This window comes from Channa argus, unplaced genomic scaffold (assembly GCF_033026475.1).
Source record: "Channa argus isolate prfri unplaced genomic scaffold, Channa argus male v1.0 Contig031, whole genome shotgun sequence".
Taxonomy (NCBI): Eukaryota; Metazoa; Chordata; class Actinopteri; order Anabantiformes; family Channidae; genus Channa; species Channa argus.
The window spans coordinates 242,501-258,676 of NW_027125250.1; the positions used below are offsets into that span (position 1 = coordinate 242,501).

Here is a 16,176-nt window from a genome sequence, read left to right on the forward strand (position 1 = left end):
ACCTTCTTTATGAATAAAATTGTAGCTATTAGAGAACGAATTCACCAGATCCTCCCCCCAAAAATTACAGATAGATCTTCATGTACAGCAGTGCTAGAGTCATCGATAAGGCCCCAATCCCTGTTAGACTGCTTTTTACCCATAGATCTCTCTGAGCTAACTTCAATTATTAACTCATCTAAACCAACAACCTGTCTGCTAGACCCTATTCCAACTAAGCTGCTCAAGGAAGTTTTACCCTTAATAGATGCATTCATATTAGATATCATAAATCTATCTTTATAAACAGGCTATGTACCACAGGCCTATAAGGTAGCTGTAATTAAACCATTACTTAAAAAAACCCTGTCTTGACCCAGGTGTTTTAGCCAATTACAGACCAATATCTAATCTCCCCTTTATTTCTAAAATAATTGAAAAAGTAGTCGCAAAACAATTATGTGATCACCTTCATAGGAATAATTTGTATGAAGACTTTCAGTCAGGATTTAGAGTTCATCATAGTACAGAAACAGCACTGGTAAAAGTCACCAACGATCTTCTCATGGCCTCAGATACTGGACTCATCTCTATACTTGTTCTGTTAGATCTTAGTGCTGCATTTGATACCATTGATCATAACATTTTATTACAGAGACTGGAACATGAAATTGGAATTACAGGAACTGCACTAGGTTGGTTTAAATCTTATCTATCTGATAGATTTCAATTTGTTCATGTTAATGATGAATCCTCCATGCACACAAAGGTTAGCTATGGAGTTCCACAAGGCTCTGTGTTAGGACCAATACTTTTTACTTTATATGTGTCTCCTTTAGGCAACATTATTAGAAAACACTCCATAAATTTCCACTGTTATGCTGATGATACCCAGCTATATTTATCTATGGAACCAGATGAAAATAATCAGGTAATAAAGCTTCAAGCATGCCTACAAGACATAAAGGCCTGGATGTCCCACAATTTTTTACTTTTAAACTCAGACAAAACTGAAGTCATAGTATTTGGGCCCAAAAATCTCAGAGATATGATGTCCAACCATATTGTTACACTAGATGGCATAAGTCTGGCCTCCAGTACTACTGCAAGGAACCTTGGAGTTATGTTTGATCAGGATCTGTCCTTTAACTCACATATAAAACAAATCTCTAGAACAGCCTTCTTCCACCTACGGAACATTGCCAAAATTAGGAGCATCCTGTTTCAAAGTGATGCCGAAAAACTGGTCCATGCATTTGTTACCTCTAGGTTGGACTACTGTAATTCCCTACTTTCAGGATGCCCCAGTAACTCCCTAAAGAGCCTGCAATTAATCCAAAATGCTGCAGCAAGAGTGCTGACTGGAACTAGCAAGAGAGATCATATTTCACCTTCACTAGCTTCTCTCCATTGGCTTCCAATTAAATGTAGAATAGAATTTAAAACCCTGCTTCTTACATATAAAGCTCTGAATGGTCAGGCTCCATCATATATAGAAGACCTCATAGCACCACATCATCCCAGTAGACCACTTCGCTCTCAGAATGCAGGCCTACTTGTGGTTCCCAGAGTTTCCAAAAGTAGAATGGGAGGTAGAGCCTTTAGCTATCAAGCTCCTCTCTTGTGGAACCAGCTCCCAGTTCACATTGGGGAAACAGACACCCTCTCTACGTTTAAGTCTAGGCTTAAAACCTTCCTTTTTAATAAAGCATATAGTTAGTTATAGTTATGCTGCCATAGGCTTAGACTGCTGGGGGACCCACCCCCCAATGCACTGAGCTCCTTTCCTCCTCTTGACCTCTCTCCTCTCCTCTTATCCCGCAATTGTCACCACTGTATGTCATTAACTCTGTGTGTTCTCTCCCGTAGTTGTCTTTGTCCTCCTCTGTCCCCTTCTCTCTGTCCCTTTCTGCAGGTGTCCCCCGGCTTTGAAGCTGTGTGTCTTCCAGCGTGAAGCTACTGGTCCTACCAATCTGCCCGATGTTTTGTTAATGCTTTTTGTTGCTCTGTTCTTTTCTCTCTCCCCTTTCCACTCACCCCAACCGGTCGAGGCAGATGGCCGTCCACCCTGAGCCTGGTTCTGCTGGAGGTTTCTTCCGTTAAAGGGAGTTTTTCCTCTCCACTGTTGCCTATGGCTTGCTCCAGGGGGAATTGTTGGGTTCTCTTTATATATCTTTATAATCTTGACTTTATTCTGTAAAGTGCCCTGAGATGACTTTGTTGTGAATTGGCGCTATATAAATAAAGTTGAATTGAATTGAATTGAATTGAATTGAAATCACGGTGGGACCTGTTATAGTGTAGAACGAATAAAACCAGCTTGTCCTTTGAGCTGTGTTGCTGGTCTCAGGATTTAATGTGCAATAAATGCAGGCAACTTTGGCAACAGTTCTTTCTGTTGTGCTCCATTCAATGACTCTAGTACTCTATCAAATGACGGGGTTCAATTAATGTAATGCAATAATTGGATACTGGTTACTCTAAGAACTCTTTTTCTGGAGTTTGCTGAAAAAATGAATGCATACGTTAAAGCTCCATGAATTGATGTCTTCCCAGCAAAGGGCAGAAGAACACCAATACCAGCTGATAGATGTGTAGTGGCTTAATCAACAAGCTCTTTTTTGCCTGACACATCCCATACTTCACGCATCAATCACTGATGGCCAGGGTAGCATGAACTGATAAAGAGATAGGCTGATGACGAGTTTGCACATTTGATTCACAATAATTACGCATAATCTAAACGCTGTCTTTTCGGATTTCTTTGGAGTACCAAACAACCTCCCCCTTCTGTTGTCAGGATGGCCGAGCTGTCTAAGGCGCTGCGTTCAGATCGAAATCTCTCCTGGAGGCGTGGGTTCGAATCCCACTTCTGACAAATGTTGGATTTTAGGGACAACAGCTGACACTTGGAAAACACATTCTCCCACATTAGTCAAAGGTGGGGAACCACCTGTTCTCCAATGCTGCTTACCTGGATGAATTCATAGACTTTGATGTTATACAAGTTACAGTTCATCTGGATAGATGCAATGAACATCACACACAGAGATAAGAGTGACACAGTGCTTAGATGTACCCAAACTTCCTTGTATTGACAATTTTATAGTTTGCTACATGATCACCCAATCTCCAAGTTGTCAATATGCACACAATAATGAAATGAATCAAATTGTCTGGAAGAAACTGTTCAACAAAAGTAGCCTAACAGTGTGAAATGGTTCCATGGTGTAATGGTGAGCACTCTGGACTTTGAATCCAGTGATCCGTGTTCAAATCTCGGTGGAACGTACCGCTGGCTAGTTTTAGGTTTTTTTGCCCCAATGAGTGACTCAGTTACTCCACCAACTGGGAGACACACAGTGGCATTGTCAACGAGCTCATCTTGTTCCAGAGACATAGAGTACTTTGTGCAATCAACACTCATGGCAAGTGTTTAAAGAACTAATACAGGGAGAGAGATGAGGCAAAGGTTGCACAATGGTTTACGATAGACACACTCTTAAGTAAATATCCTTGCGGATCTCATTCAGATAATGCTAAAAACACATTTTGGGCATGAAGTGCGATCCCAGACACAATCCCAAATTCCTAATTTATAACCCTACCCCTCGCTTTCAAGTGCTTCCCTATTTTTGTGTTTCACACCAAACAGAGTCATAAGGTCTAGTAGTTGAAATATCTCCTTGTGAAATGCAATAAGCCTTGAAACCCCTGTCAAGCATCAGAGTGTTCAGGACTGCTCAGTAAAACCACAGACTGTTAAAACTGTTGTCTGTGTAACACTGTTCACATTTCCAGTGCACACATTCTTCATTTGGCAGCATCTGAAGATTCCTTGGTGTATAGGTAAGCACTCTGGACTGTGAATCCAGCGATCTGAGTTCAAATCAACAAGAGGAGTTAATCATAATAACCTAATAAAAGTTAAGACTACTCCTCTTACAGAACAAAACCCCAAAACTATTAAATGTGGATTATTAAATATCAGATCTCTCTCTTCTAAATCTCTGTTAGTAAATGACTTAATAAGTGATCATCAATTCGATTTATTTTGTCTCACTGAAACTTGGTTGCAGCAGGAAGAATATGTCAGTTTAAATGAGTCAACACCCCCAAGTCATATTAATTATCATGTTCCTAGAAGCACAGGCCGAGGTGGAGGAGTTGCAGCAATCTTCCATTCTAGCTCATCAATAAACCCTAGACCTAAACATAGTTATAACTCATTTGAAAGCCTTACTCTTAGCCTTTCACACCCACTATTATTTGTTATCGTGTACCGTCCTCCAGTCCCTTATTCAGAGTTTTTGATTGAATTTTCTGATTTTCTATCTGATTTAGTGCTTAGTACAGATAAAGTCATTATAGTGGGTGACTTTAACATTCATGTAGATGCTGACAGTAACTGCCTGAGCACTGCGTTTAATTCATTATTAGATTCAATTGGTTTTTCCCAAAATGTAAATAAACCCACTTACTGTTTTAGTCACACGTTAGACCTTGTCCTTACGTATGGAATTGAAGCGGATAATTTAACCATATTTCCTCACAACTCTCTTCTGTCTTACCATTTTTTAATAACATTTGAATTTACAATAACAGACTATATAGCAGTTATAAAACTGAAAAATTCCACTATAGCAGATGCTTAAGTGAAAAAGCTGTCAACAAATTTAAAGAAATTATTTCTTCATCATTTGCTTCACCATATGTTAATACAATGGAAAGTAGTCTCCTTAATGTTACTCCTGCACAAGTAGATTATCTTGTTGACAATTCTGCAGCCTCACTACGTACAATACTCGATAGTGTTGCCCCTCTAAAAAAGAAGGCAGTAAACCAGCAGAGGCGATCTCCATGGTATAGTTCACAAACACGCAACTTAAAACAGGAAACATGAAAGTTAGAAAGGAAGTGGCGTTCCAGAAAGTTAGAAGAATCTCATTTAGCCTGGAAAAATAGTTTAAAAATGTACAAAAAAGCTCTCAGTGATGCCAGAACAGCATATTATTCATCATTAATAGAAGAAAACAAGAACAACCCCCGGTTTCTGTTCAGCACTGTAGCCAGGCTGACTAAGAGCCATAGTTCTGTTGAGCCTAGTTTTCCCTTAACTTTGAGCAGCAATGACTTCATGACCTTCTTTATGAATAAAATTGTAGCTATTAGAGAACGAATTCACCAGATCCTCCCCCCAAAAATTACAGATAGATCTTCATGTACAGCAGTGCTAGAGTCATCGATAAGGCCCCAATCCCTGTTAGACTGCTTTTTACCCATAGATCTCTCTGAGCTAACTTCAATTATTAACTCATCTAAACCAACAACCTGTCTGCTAGACCCTATTCCAACTAAGCTGCTCAAGGAAGTTTTACCCTTAATAGATGCATTCATATTAGATATCATAAATCTATCTTTAGAAACAGGCTATGTACCACAGGCCTATAAGGTAGCTGTAATTAAACCATTACTTAAAAAAACCCTGTCTTGACCCAGGTGTTTTAGCCAATTACAGACCAATATCTAATCTCCCCTTTATTTCTAAAATAATTGAAAAAGTAGTCGCAAAACAATTATGTGATCACCTTCATAGGAATAATTTGTATGAAGACTTTCAGTCAGGATTTAGAGTTCATCATAGTACAGAAACAGCACTGGTAAAAGTCACCAACGATCTTCTCATGGCCTCAGATACTGGACTCATCTCTATACTTGTTCTGTTAGATCTTAGTGCTGCATTTGATACCATTGATCATAACATTTTATTACAGAGACTGGAACATGAAATTGGAATTACAGGAACTGCACTAGGTTGGTTTAAATCTTATCTATCTGATAGATTTCAATTTGTTCATGTTAATGATGAATCCTCCATGCACACAAAGGTTAGCTATGGAGTTCCACAAGGCTCTGTGTTAGGACCAATACTTTTTACTTTATATATGTCTCCTTTAGGCAACATTATTAGAAAACACTCCATAAATTTCCACTGTTATGCTGATGATACCCAGCTATATTTATCTATGGAACCAGATGAAAATAATCAGTTAATAAAGCTTCAAGCATGCCTACAAGACATAAAGGCCTGGATGTCCCACAATTTTTTACTTTTAAACTCAGACAAAACTGAAGTCATAGTATTTGGGCCCAAAAATCTCAGAGATATGATGTCCAACCATATTGTTACACTAGATGGCATAAGTCTGGCCTCCAGTACTACTGCAAGGAACCTTGGAGTTATGTTTGATCAGGATCTGTCCTTTAACTCACATATAAAACAAATCTCTAGAACAGCCTTCTTCCACCTACAGAACATTGCCAAAATTAGGAGCATCCTGTTTCAAAGTGATGCCGAAAAACTGGTCCATGCATTTGTTACCTCTAGGTTGGACTACTGTAATTCCCTACTTTCAGGATGCCCCAGTAACTCCCTAAAGAGCCTGCAATTAATCCAAAATGCTGCAGCAAGAGTGCTGACTGGAACTAGCAAGAGGGATCATATTTCACCTTCACTAGCTTCTCTCCATTGGCTTCCAATTAAATGTAGAATAGAATTTAAAACCCTGCTTCTTACATATAAAGCTCTGAATGGTCAGGCTCCATCATATATAGAAGACCTCATAGCACCACATCATCCCAGTAGACCACTTCGCTCTCAGAATGCAGGCCTACTTGTGGTTCCCAGAATTTCCAAAAGTAGAATGGGAGGTGGAGCCTTTAGCTATCAAGCTCCTCTCTTGTGGAACCAGCTCCCAGTTCACATTGGGGAAACAGACACCCTCTCTACTTTTAAGTCTAGGCTTAAAACCTTCCTTTTTAATAAAGCATATAGTTAGTTATAGTTATGCTGCCATAGGCTTAGACTGCTGGGGGACCCACCCCCCAATGCACTGAGCTGCTTTCCTCCTCTTGACCTCTCTCCTCTCCTCTCATCCCGCAATTGTCACCACTGTATGTCATTAACTCTGTGTGTTCTCTCCCGTAGTTGTCTTTGTCCTCCTCTGTCCCCTTCTCTCTGTCCCTTTCTGCAGGTGTCCCCCGGCTTTGAAGCTGTGTGTCTTCCAGCGTGAAGCTACTGGTCCTACCAATCTGCCCGATGTTTTGTTAATGCTTTCCACTCACCCCAACCGGTCGAGGCAGATGGCCGTCCACCCTGAGCCTGGTTCTGCTGGAGGTTTCTTCCGTTAAAGGGAGTTTTTCCTCTCCACTGTTGCCTATGGCTTGCTCCAGGGGGAATTGTTGGGTTCTCTTTATATATCTTTATAATCTTGACTTTATTCTGTAAAGTGCCCTGAGATGACTTTGTTGTGAATTGGCGCTATATAAATAAAGTTGAATTGAATTGACTTGAATTGAATTGAAATCACGGTGGGACCTGTTATAGTGTAGAACGAATAAAACCAGCTTGTCCTTTGAGCTGTGTTGCTGGTCTCAGGATTTAATGTGCAATAAATGCAGGCAACTTTGGCAACAGTTCTTTCTGTTGTTCTCCATTCAATGACTCTAGTACTCTATCAAATGACGGGGTTCAATTAATGTAATGCAATAATTGGATACTGGTTACTCTAAGAACTCTTTTTCTGGAGTTTGCTGAAAAAATGAATGCATATGTTAAAGCTCCATGAATTGATGTCTTCCCAGCAAAGGGCAGAAGAACACCAATACCAGCTGACAGATGTGTAGTGGCTTAATCAACAAGCTCTTTTTTGACTGAGACATCCCATACTTCACGCATCAATCACTGATGGCCAGGGTAGCAATGAACTGATAAAGAGAAAGGCTGATGACGAGTTTGCACATTTGATTCACAATTCTTTGGAGTACCAAACAACCCCCCCTTCTGTTGTCAGGATGGCCGGGCGGTCTAAGGCGCTGCGTTCAGGTCGCAGTCTCTCCTGGAGGCGTGGGTTCGAATCCCACTTCTGACAAATGTTTGATTTTAGGGACAACAGCTGACACTTGAAAAACACATTCTCCCACATTAGTCAAAGGTGGGGAACCACCTATTCTCCAATGCTGCTTACCTGGATGAATTCAGAGACTTTGATGTTATACAAGTTACAGTTCATCTGGATAGATGCAATGAACATCACACACAGAGGTAAGAGTGACACAGTGCTTAGATGTACCCAAACTTCCTTGTATTGACAATTTTATAGTTTGCTACATGATCACCCAATCTCCAAGTTGTCAATATGCACACAATAATGAAATGAATCAAATCGTCTGGAAGAAACTGTTCAACAAAAGTAGCCTAACAATGTGAAATGGTTCCATGGTGTAATGGTGAGCACTCTGGACTTTGAATCCAGTGATCCGAGTTCAAATCTCGGTGGAACCTACCGCTGGCTAGTTGTAGGTTTTTTTGCCCCAATGAGTGCAATGAATGCACTCAATGAGTGACTCAGTTACTCCACCAACTGGGAGACACACAGTGGCATTGTCAACGAGCTCATCTTGTTCCAGAGACATAGAGTACTTTGTGCAATCAACACTCATGGCAAGTGTTTAAAGAACTAATACAGGGAGAGAGATGAGGCAAAGGTTGCACAATGGTTTACGATAGACACACTCTTAAGTAAATATTCTTGCGATTCTCATTCAGATAATGCTAAAAACACATTTTGGGCATGAAGTGCGATCCCAGACACAATCCCAAATTCCTAATTTATAACCCTACCCCTCGTTTTCAAGTGCTTCCCTATTTTTGTGTTTCACCCCAAACAGAGTCATAAGGTCTAGTAGTTGAAATATCTCCCTATGAAATGCAATAAGCCTTGAAACCCCTGTCAAGCATCTGAGTGTTCAGGACTGCTCAGTAAAACCACAGACTGTTAAAACTGTTGTCTGTGTAACAATGATCACATTTGCAGTGCACACATTCTTCATTTGGCAGCATCTGGAGATTCCCTGGTGTATAGGTAAGCACTCTGGACTGTGAATCCAGCGATCTGAGTTCAAATTACGGTGGGACCTGTTATAGTGTAGAACGAATAAAACCAGCCTGTCCTTTGAGCTGTGTTGCTGGTCTCAGGATTTAATGTGCAATAAATGCAGGCAACTTTGGCAACAGTTCTTTCTGTTGTGCTCCATTCAATGACTCTAGTACTCTATCAAATTACGGGGGTCAATTAATGTAATGCAATAATTGGATACTGGTTACTCTAAGAACTCTTTTTCTGGAGTTTGCTGAAAAAATGAATGCATATGTTAAAGCTCCATGAATTGATGTCTTCCCAGCAAAGGGCAGAAGAACACCAATACCAGCTGACAGATGTGTAGTGGCTTAATCAACAAGCTCTTTTTTGCCTGAGACATCCCATACTTCACGCATCAATCACTGATGGCCAGGGTAGCAATGAACTGATAAAGAGATAGGCTGATGACGAGTTTGCACATTTGATTCACAATAATTACGCATAATCTAAACGCTGTCTTTTCGGATTTCTTTGGAGTACCAAACAACCACCACCCCCCTTCTGTTGTCAGGATGGCCGAGCGGTCTAAGGCGCTGCGTTCAGGTCGCAGTCTCTCCTGGAGGCGTGGGTTCGAATCCCACTTCTGACAAATGTTGGATTTTAGGGACAACAGCTGACACTTGGAAAACACATTCTCCCACATTAGTCAAAGGTGGGGAACCACCTATTCTCCAATGCTGCTTACCTGGATGAATTCATAGACTTTGATGTTATACAAGTTACAGTTCATCTGGATAGATGCAATGAACATCACACACAGAGATAAGAGTGACACAGTGCTTAGATGTACCCAAACTTCCTTGTATTGACAATTTTATAGTTTGCTACATGATCACCCAATCTCCAAGTTGTCAATATGCACACAATAATGAAATGAATCAAATCGTCTGGAAGAAACTGTTCAACAAAAGTAGCCTAACAATGTGAAATGGTTCCACGGTGTAATGGTGAGCACTCTGGACTTTGAATCCAGTGATCCGAGTTCAAATCTCGGTGGAACCTACCGCTGGCTAGTTGTAGGTTTTTTTGCCCCAATGAGTGACTCAGTTACTCCACCAACTGGGAGACACACAGTGGCATTGTCAACGAGCTCATCTTGTTCCAGAGACATAGAGTACTTTGTGCAATCAACACTCATGGCAAGTGTTTAAAGAACTAATACAGGGAGAGAGATGAGGCAAAGGTTGCACAATGGTTTCCGATAGACACACTTTTAAGTAAATATCCTTGCGGATTTCATTCAGATAATGCTAAAAACACATTTTGGGCATGAAGTGCGATCCCAGACACAATCCCAAATTCCTAATTTATAACCTTACCCCTCGTTTTCAAGTGCTTCCTTATTTTTGTGTTTCTCCCCAAACAGAGTCATAAGGTCTAGTAGTTGAAATATCTCCCTGTGAAATGCAATAAGCCTTGAAACCCCTGTCAAGCATCAGAGTGTTCAGGACTGCTCAGTAAAACGACAGACTGTTAAAACTGTTGTCTGTGTAACACTGTTGACATTTCCAGTGCACACATTCTTCATTTGGCAGCATCTGGAGATTCCCTGGTGTATAGGTAAGCACTCTGGACTGTGAATCCAGCGATCTGAGTTCAAATCACGGTGGGACCTGTTATAGTGTAGAACGAATAAAACCAGCCTGTCCTTTGAGCTGTGTTGCTGGTCTCAGGATTTAATGTGCAATAAATGCAGGCAACTTTGGCAACAGTTCTTTCTGTTGTGTGTGTACCAAATGACGTGGTTCAATTAATGTAATGCAATAATTGGATACTGGTTACTCTAAGAACTCTTTTTCTGGAGTTTGCAGAAAAAATGAATGCATATGTTAAATCTCCATGAATTGATGTCTTCCCAGCAAAGGGCAGAAGAACACCAATACCAGCTGACAGATGTGTAGTGGCTTAATCAACAAGCTCTTTTTTGCCTGAGACATCCCATACTTCACGCATCAATCACTGATGGCCAGGGTAGCATGAACTGATAAAGAGATAGGCTGATGACGAGTTTGCACATTTGATTCACAATAATTACGCATAATCTAAACGCTGTCTTTTCGGATTTCTTTGGAGTACCAAACAACCCCCCCCTTCTGTTGTCAGGATGGCCGAGCTGTCTAAGGCGCTGCGTTCAGGTCGAAGTCTCTCCTGGAGGCGTGGGTTCGAATCCCACTTCTGACAAATGTTGGATTTTAGGGACAACAGCTGACACTTGGAAAACACATTCTCCCACATTAGTCAAAGGTGGGGAACCACCTATTCTCCAATGCTGCTTACCTGGATGAATTCATAGACTTTGATGTTATACAAGTTACAGTTCATCTGGATAGATGCAATGAACATCACACACAGAGATAAGAGTGACACAGTGCTTAGATGTACCCAAACTTCCTTGTATTGACAATTTTATAGTTTGCTACATGATCACCCAATCTCCAAGTTGTCAATATGCACACAATAATGAAATGAATCAAATTGTCTGGAAGAAACTGTTCAACAAAAGTAGCCTAACAGTGTGAAATGGTTCCATGGTGTAATGGTGAGCACTCTGGACTTTGAATCCAGTGATCCGAGTTCAAATCTCGGTGGAACCTACCGCTGGCTAGTTGTAGGTTTTTTTGCCCCAATGAGTGACTCAGTTACTCCACCAACTGGGAGACACACAGTGGCATTGTCAACGAGCTCATCTTGTTCCAGAGACATAGAGTACTTTGTGCAATCAACACTCATGGCAAGTGTTTAAAGAACTAATACAGGGAGAGAGATGAGGCAAAGGTTGCACAATGGTTTCCGATAGACACACTCTTAAGTAAATATCCTTGCGGATCTCATTCAGATAATGCTAAAAACACATTTTGGGCATGAAGTGCGATCCCAGACACAATCCCAAATTCCTAATTTATAACCCTACCCCTCGTTTTCAAGTGCTTCCCTATTTTTGTGTTTCACCCCAAACAGAGTCATAAGGTCTAGTAGTTGAAATATCTCCCTGTGAAATGCAATAAGCCTTGAAACCCCTGTCAAGCATCAGAGTGTTCAGGACTGCTCAGTAAAACCACAGACTGTTAAAACTGTTGTCTGTGTAACACTGTTCACATTTCCAGTGCACACATTCTTCATTTGGCAGCATCTGGAGATTCCCTGGTGTATAGGTAAGCACTCTGGACTATGAATCCAGCAATCTGAGTTCAAATCACGATGGGACCTGTTATAGTGTAGAATTAATAAAACCAGCTGGACCTTTAAGCTGGCTTGCTGTTCTCAGTAAAAAGGAGACTGTGGCCAGGAACTGATGTGGCTGATGGCACCAGATATCTAAAAGTTAAGTTCAATGAGACTGTGCAATCACTGCCTTACTCCGCAAAGTTTATGACAGCAACTGGCCCAGAGTATTTCAGGGTAATGCATAATAATCAAGTTAAGGTATGCAGGATGTGTCTACAGCCTGGGCATATCGTCAGAGATTGCCCAGATTTCACTTGTTTTAAGTGTAACAGACAGGGTCATTATGCGAGGTAGTGTGATGCCCAGGAGCATAGATGTGACTCATGCCATAGTCCACAGGAGGAATGTGTGTGTCAAAACAATGCAATAGAGTCTGGAGAGGGGCACAGGGGACTGATCCCCAATGAGGATGCTGGAATAAGGCCTCCAGAGGAGGTAGGACTGGATCTTGACAGTGAAGGAGCAAGTGAATATGAGGAGGGGGGAGGAGAGTTAATGGAGACTCAGGCCAGTGAACTGGTCCTTTCAGAGAATAAAAAGGGAAACAATGTGAATGAGATTGGGTCAAGTCTGGATCTAGTGTTGGCGGAGTGGAGTGGAGAAGTAGCCAGTCACCCTGAAGAGGGCGAGAGGGGTATGCTTCAGGCTCCTCTGTCTAGACTTCCAATTCAAGGTGAGCCATTACCTGACCCCAGAGGTATTGCTCTAGAAATTGCTGTATCGACTCCTCAGGCTGACGGTGATGAATCAGAGGCAGAGATGGACTTTCAGCAAGTAAGGCACATGAGGAAAAGAGGACAAAAGAAGTCCGGGGAAAGTGTGGCAGAGGGCAAAGGGAAAGGGAAGAAACAGGCCAGAGATAGATGACCCCCTTTTGTGTGATCCTTTTCATGCATCTCCAGTCCCAAAACCTAAACGGCCTAGGAAAGGTATGGAAAATTAAAAGACTGTGTGAAGACATGGACTGTGACATCCTGTGCGTCCAGGAATGTAGATGGACTATGGAAAAAATAGACAAAATAAATACTTTTTGGAGAGGGGATTTGTTTTATTCCCTCTCTGCTGACAAAACCGCAGGTGTAGCAGTATTTGTAAAGCCAGGTGTTTTTGAGAATGTGACAGAGGTTTTTAAGGATAACCAAGGGAGACTGTTGGTTCTAGATACTGTATATCACAATAGAAACTACAGAATTCTAAATCTATATGGCCCAAACAGTGAGGGTGAAAGGAGGGTTTTTTTTGGCCGCTGTAAAAGGTGGACGGACGATCGCTCGGTAGTGGTGGGGGACTGGAATGTTGCTCTAACTGGGCTGGATGTGAGTGCAAACAACGTTTTCAAAACAGACACTAGTAGATCGGCTGTTTTTCAGTGGATGACTGAGGGTGATTTGATTGATGCTTGGAGAGTTCTGAACCCTGGCACCCGTGCGTATTCGCGCAGGCAAGTAGTATTGGGCAAACTAAAGCAGTCTAGGATAGACCTGTGTTTGCTGGCGTCGGGCTTGATTCCTATGTTAAAAAAGTGTGAATATAATTTCTGCACATGGAGTGATCATGCCTCGCTGAATGTGACTCTTGGGGAGGGTAGCATGCAGAGGAATGGAGGGGTGTGGTGTTTTAACTCAGCCCTCCTGGAGGATTCATTTTTTAAAGATAAAATGAAGTCTTTTCTCTCTGCTCTGTGTGAAGAAAGTGAATTTGTAGTAGATATCATTGAGTGGTGGGAGCACGCCAAGTTTAAAATTAGGAGGCGCTGCATTGCACTGAGCAGAGAGAAAAGGCTAAGGGAAAGAGCTAAGGAGGCTGAGTTGAGACACCGTCTGAAAAGGGAAATTGAGCTTGTTGAAGCTGGGCATGGCCATCCCCTGGATGGCTATCTTGGACTGAGAGAGCAACTAGCACGCCTAGATGAGGAAAAATGTAAAGGGGCAGTGATCCGCAGCAAAATACAACATGTAGTGGAGGGAGAGCGCTGTACAGCATACTTTTTGGGCTTAGAAAAGAGAAGGCAGACCAAAACATACATAACAGAAATACAGGATTCTGAAGGCAATACACACACCGATTTAGTAGATATATTACAAACTATACAGGATTTTTACTCTAATCTTTTCAGTAAACAAAATATAGGAAAAGCACAAAGAGATAAAATACTTGGTAATGTCGGCTGCTCTCTCGGTCCTGAGGACGCGGCTATGTGTGATGGCGACCTCCACCCGGAGGAAATCAGTGCAGCCATTGCTGAAATGCATAGAGCTAGAAGCCCGGGTCTGGACGGCCTCTCGGCAGAGTTCTATCAGTCCTATAAGGATTTGCTATCTCCGGTCCTCTGTAGGTTGTTCTCTGCCATGCAAACGGAGAACAGATGTGCGGAGTCTTTCGTGAGAGGCGTGATCACTCTGGTTTACAAGAATAAGGGAGCCAGGACCGACTTGGGGAATTATAGGCCCATTAGTTTGCTCAATACTGACTACAAGATCCTGGCTAAGGTGCTGGCGTCCAGACTCAAAAGAGTGATTGGGTCGATAGTTGGGCCTACCCAGACTTATAGCATTCCGGGGAGGGATATTGCTGATTGTATCCTGTCAACCAGATTCTCATTTCAACAGCTAATGGCCACAGGTGGCATCTACTTGAGTGTGGACCTAGAGAAGGCGTTTGACAGGGTGAGTCACGAGTTCCTCTTTGAGTGTCTGGGGGTTTTTGGGTTCGGCCCAACTTTTCGAGCATGGGTGGAGCTGTTGTATGGCCGAGCTACTAGTGTTGTCAAATGTAATGGCTTCCTGACTGATCCCTTCCCTTTGGAGAGGTCGGTTAGGCAGGGGTGCCCCCTGTCGGCTATGCTTTATGCAATAGTGGCCGAGCCCCTAGCGAAATTAATCTTAAGCGATACAAAAATAAATGGAATACAATCACCGACTGGCTCAGACTTTCGAATTGCACAATATGCAGATGATATTAACATAATGGTTAAAGATAGGAACAGCTTGCAACGGGTGCTCGGTCACCTAACTGCATATGAGCATGCCACAGGGGCGCGAGTCAATAACAATAAATCTTCAGTGTTCAGGACTGCTCAGTAAAACCACAGACTGTTAAAACTGTTGTCTGTGTAACACTGTTCACATTTCCAGTGCACACATTCTTCATTTGGCAGCATCTGGAGATTCCCTGGTGTATAGGTAAGCACTCTGGACTGTGAATCCAGCGATCTGAGTTCAAATCACGGTGGGACCTGTTATAGTGTAGAACGAATAAAACCAGCTCGTCCTTTGAGTTGTGTTGCTGGTCTCAGGATTTAATGTGCAATAAATGCAGGCAACTTTGACAACAGTTCTTTCTGTTGTGCTCCATTCAATGACTCTAGTACTCAGTAACACCACAGACTGTTAAAACTGTTGTCTGTGTAACACTGTTCACATTTCCAGTGCACACATTCTTCATTTGGCAGCATCTGGAGATTCCCTGGTGTATAGGTAAGCACTCTGGACTGTGAATCCAGCGATCTGAGTTCAAATTACGGTGGGACCTGTTATAGTGTAGAACGAATAAAACCAGCTCGTCCTTTGAGTTGTGTTGCTGGTCTCAGGATTTAATGTGCAATAAATGCAGGCAACTTTGGCAACAGTTGTTTCTTTTGTGCTCCATTCAATGACTCTAGTACTCTACCAAATGACGTGGTTCAATTAATGTAATGCAATAATTGGATACTGGTTTCTCTAAGAACTCTTTTTCTGGAGTTTGCTAAAAAATTAATGCATATGTTAAAGCTCCATGAATTGATGTCTTCCCAGCAAAGGGCAAAAGAACACCAATACCAGCTGATAGATGTGTAGTGGCTTAATCAACAAGCTCTTTTTTGCCTGAGACATCCCATACTTCACGCATCAATCACTGATGGCCAGGGTAGCAATGAACTGATAAAGAGATAGGCTGATGACGAGTTTGCACATTTGATTCACAATAATTACGCATAATCTAAACGCTGTCT

General features: G+C 41.8%; 5 non-coding genes across 5 annotated transcripts; all 5 read left to right on the forward strand.

The window, feature by feature from the left end:
- Positions 1 to 7,827: 7,827 nt before the first annotated feature.
- On the forward strand, positions 7,828 to 7,910 carry trnal-cag (transfer RNA leucine (anticodon CAG)). Its single transcript has one exon. It is a non-coding gene; the product is annotated as a tRNA-Leu (tRNA).
- A 341-nt stretch (positions 7,911 to 8,251) lies between these two features.
- On the forward strand, positions 8,252 to 8,323 carry trnaq-uug (transfer RNA glutamine (anticodon UUG)). The gene has a single exon. It is a non-coding gene; the product is annotated as a tRNA-Gln (tRNA).
- Positions 8,324 to 9,466: 1,143 nt separating this feature from the next.
- trnal-cag (transfer RNA leucine (anticodon CAG)) lies at positions 9,467 to 9,549 on the forward strand. The gene has a single exon. It is a non-coding gene; the product is annotated as a tRNA-Leu (tRNA).
- A 341-nt stretch (positions 9,550 to 9,890) lies between these two features.
- On the forward strand, positions 9,891 to 9,962 carry trnaq-uug (transfer RNA glutamine (anticodon UUG)). Its single transcript has one exon. It is a non-coding gene; the product is annotated as a tRNA-Gln (tRNA).
- A 1,520-nt stretch (positions 9,963 to 11,482) lies between these two features.
- trnaq-uug (transfer RNA glutamine (anticodon UUG)) lies at positions 11,483 to 11,554 on the forward strand. Its single transcript has one exon. It is a non-coding gene; the product is annotated as a tRNA-Gln (tRNA).
- Positions 11,555 to 16,176: the final 4,622 nt, after the last annotated feature.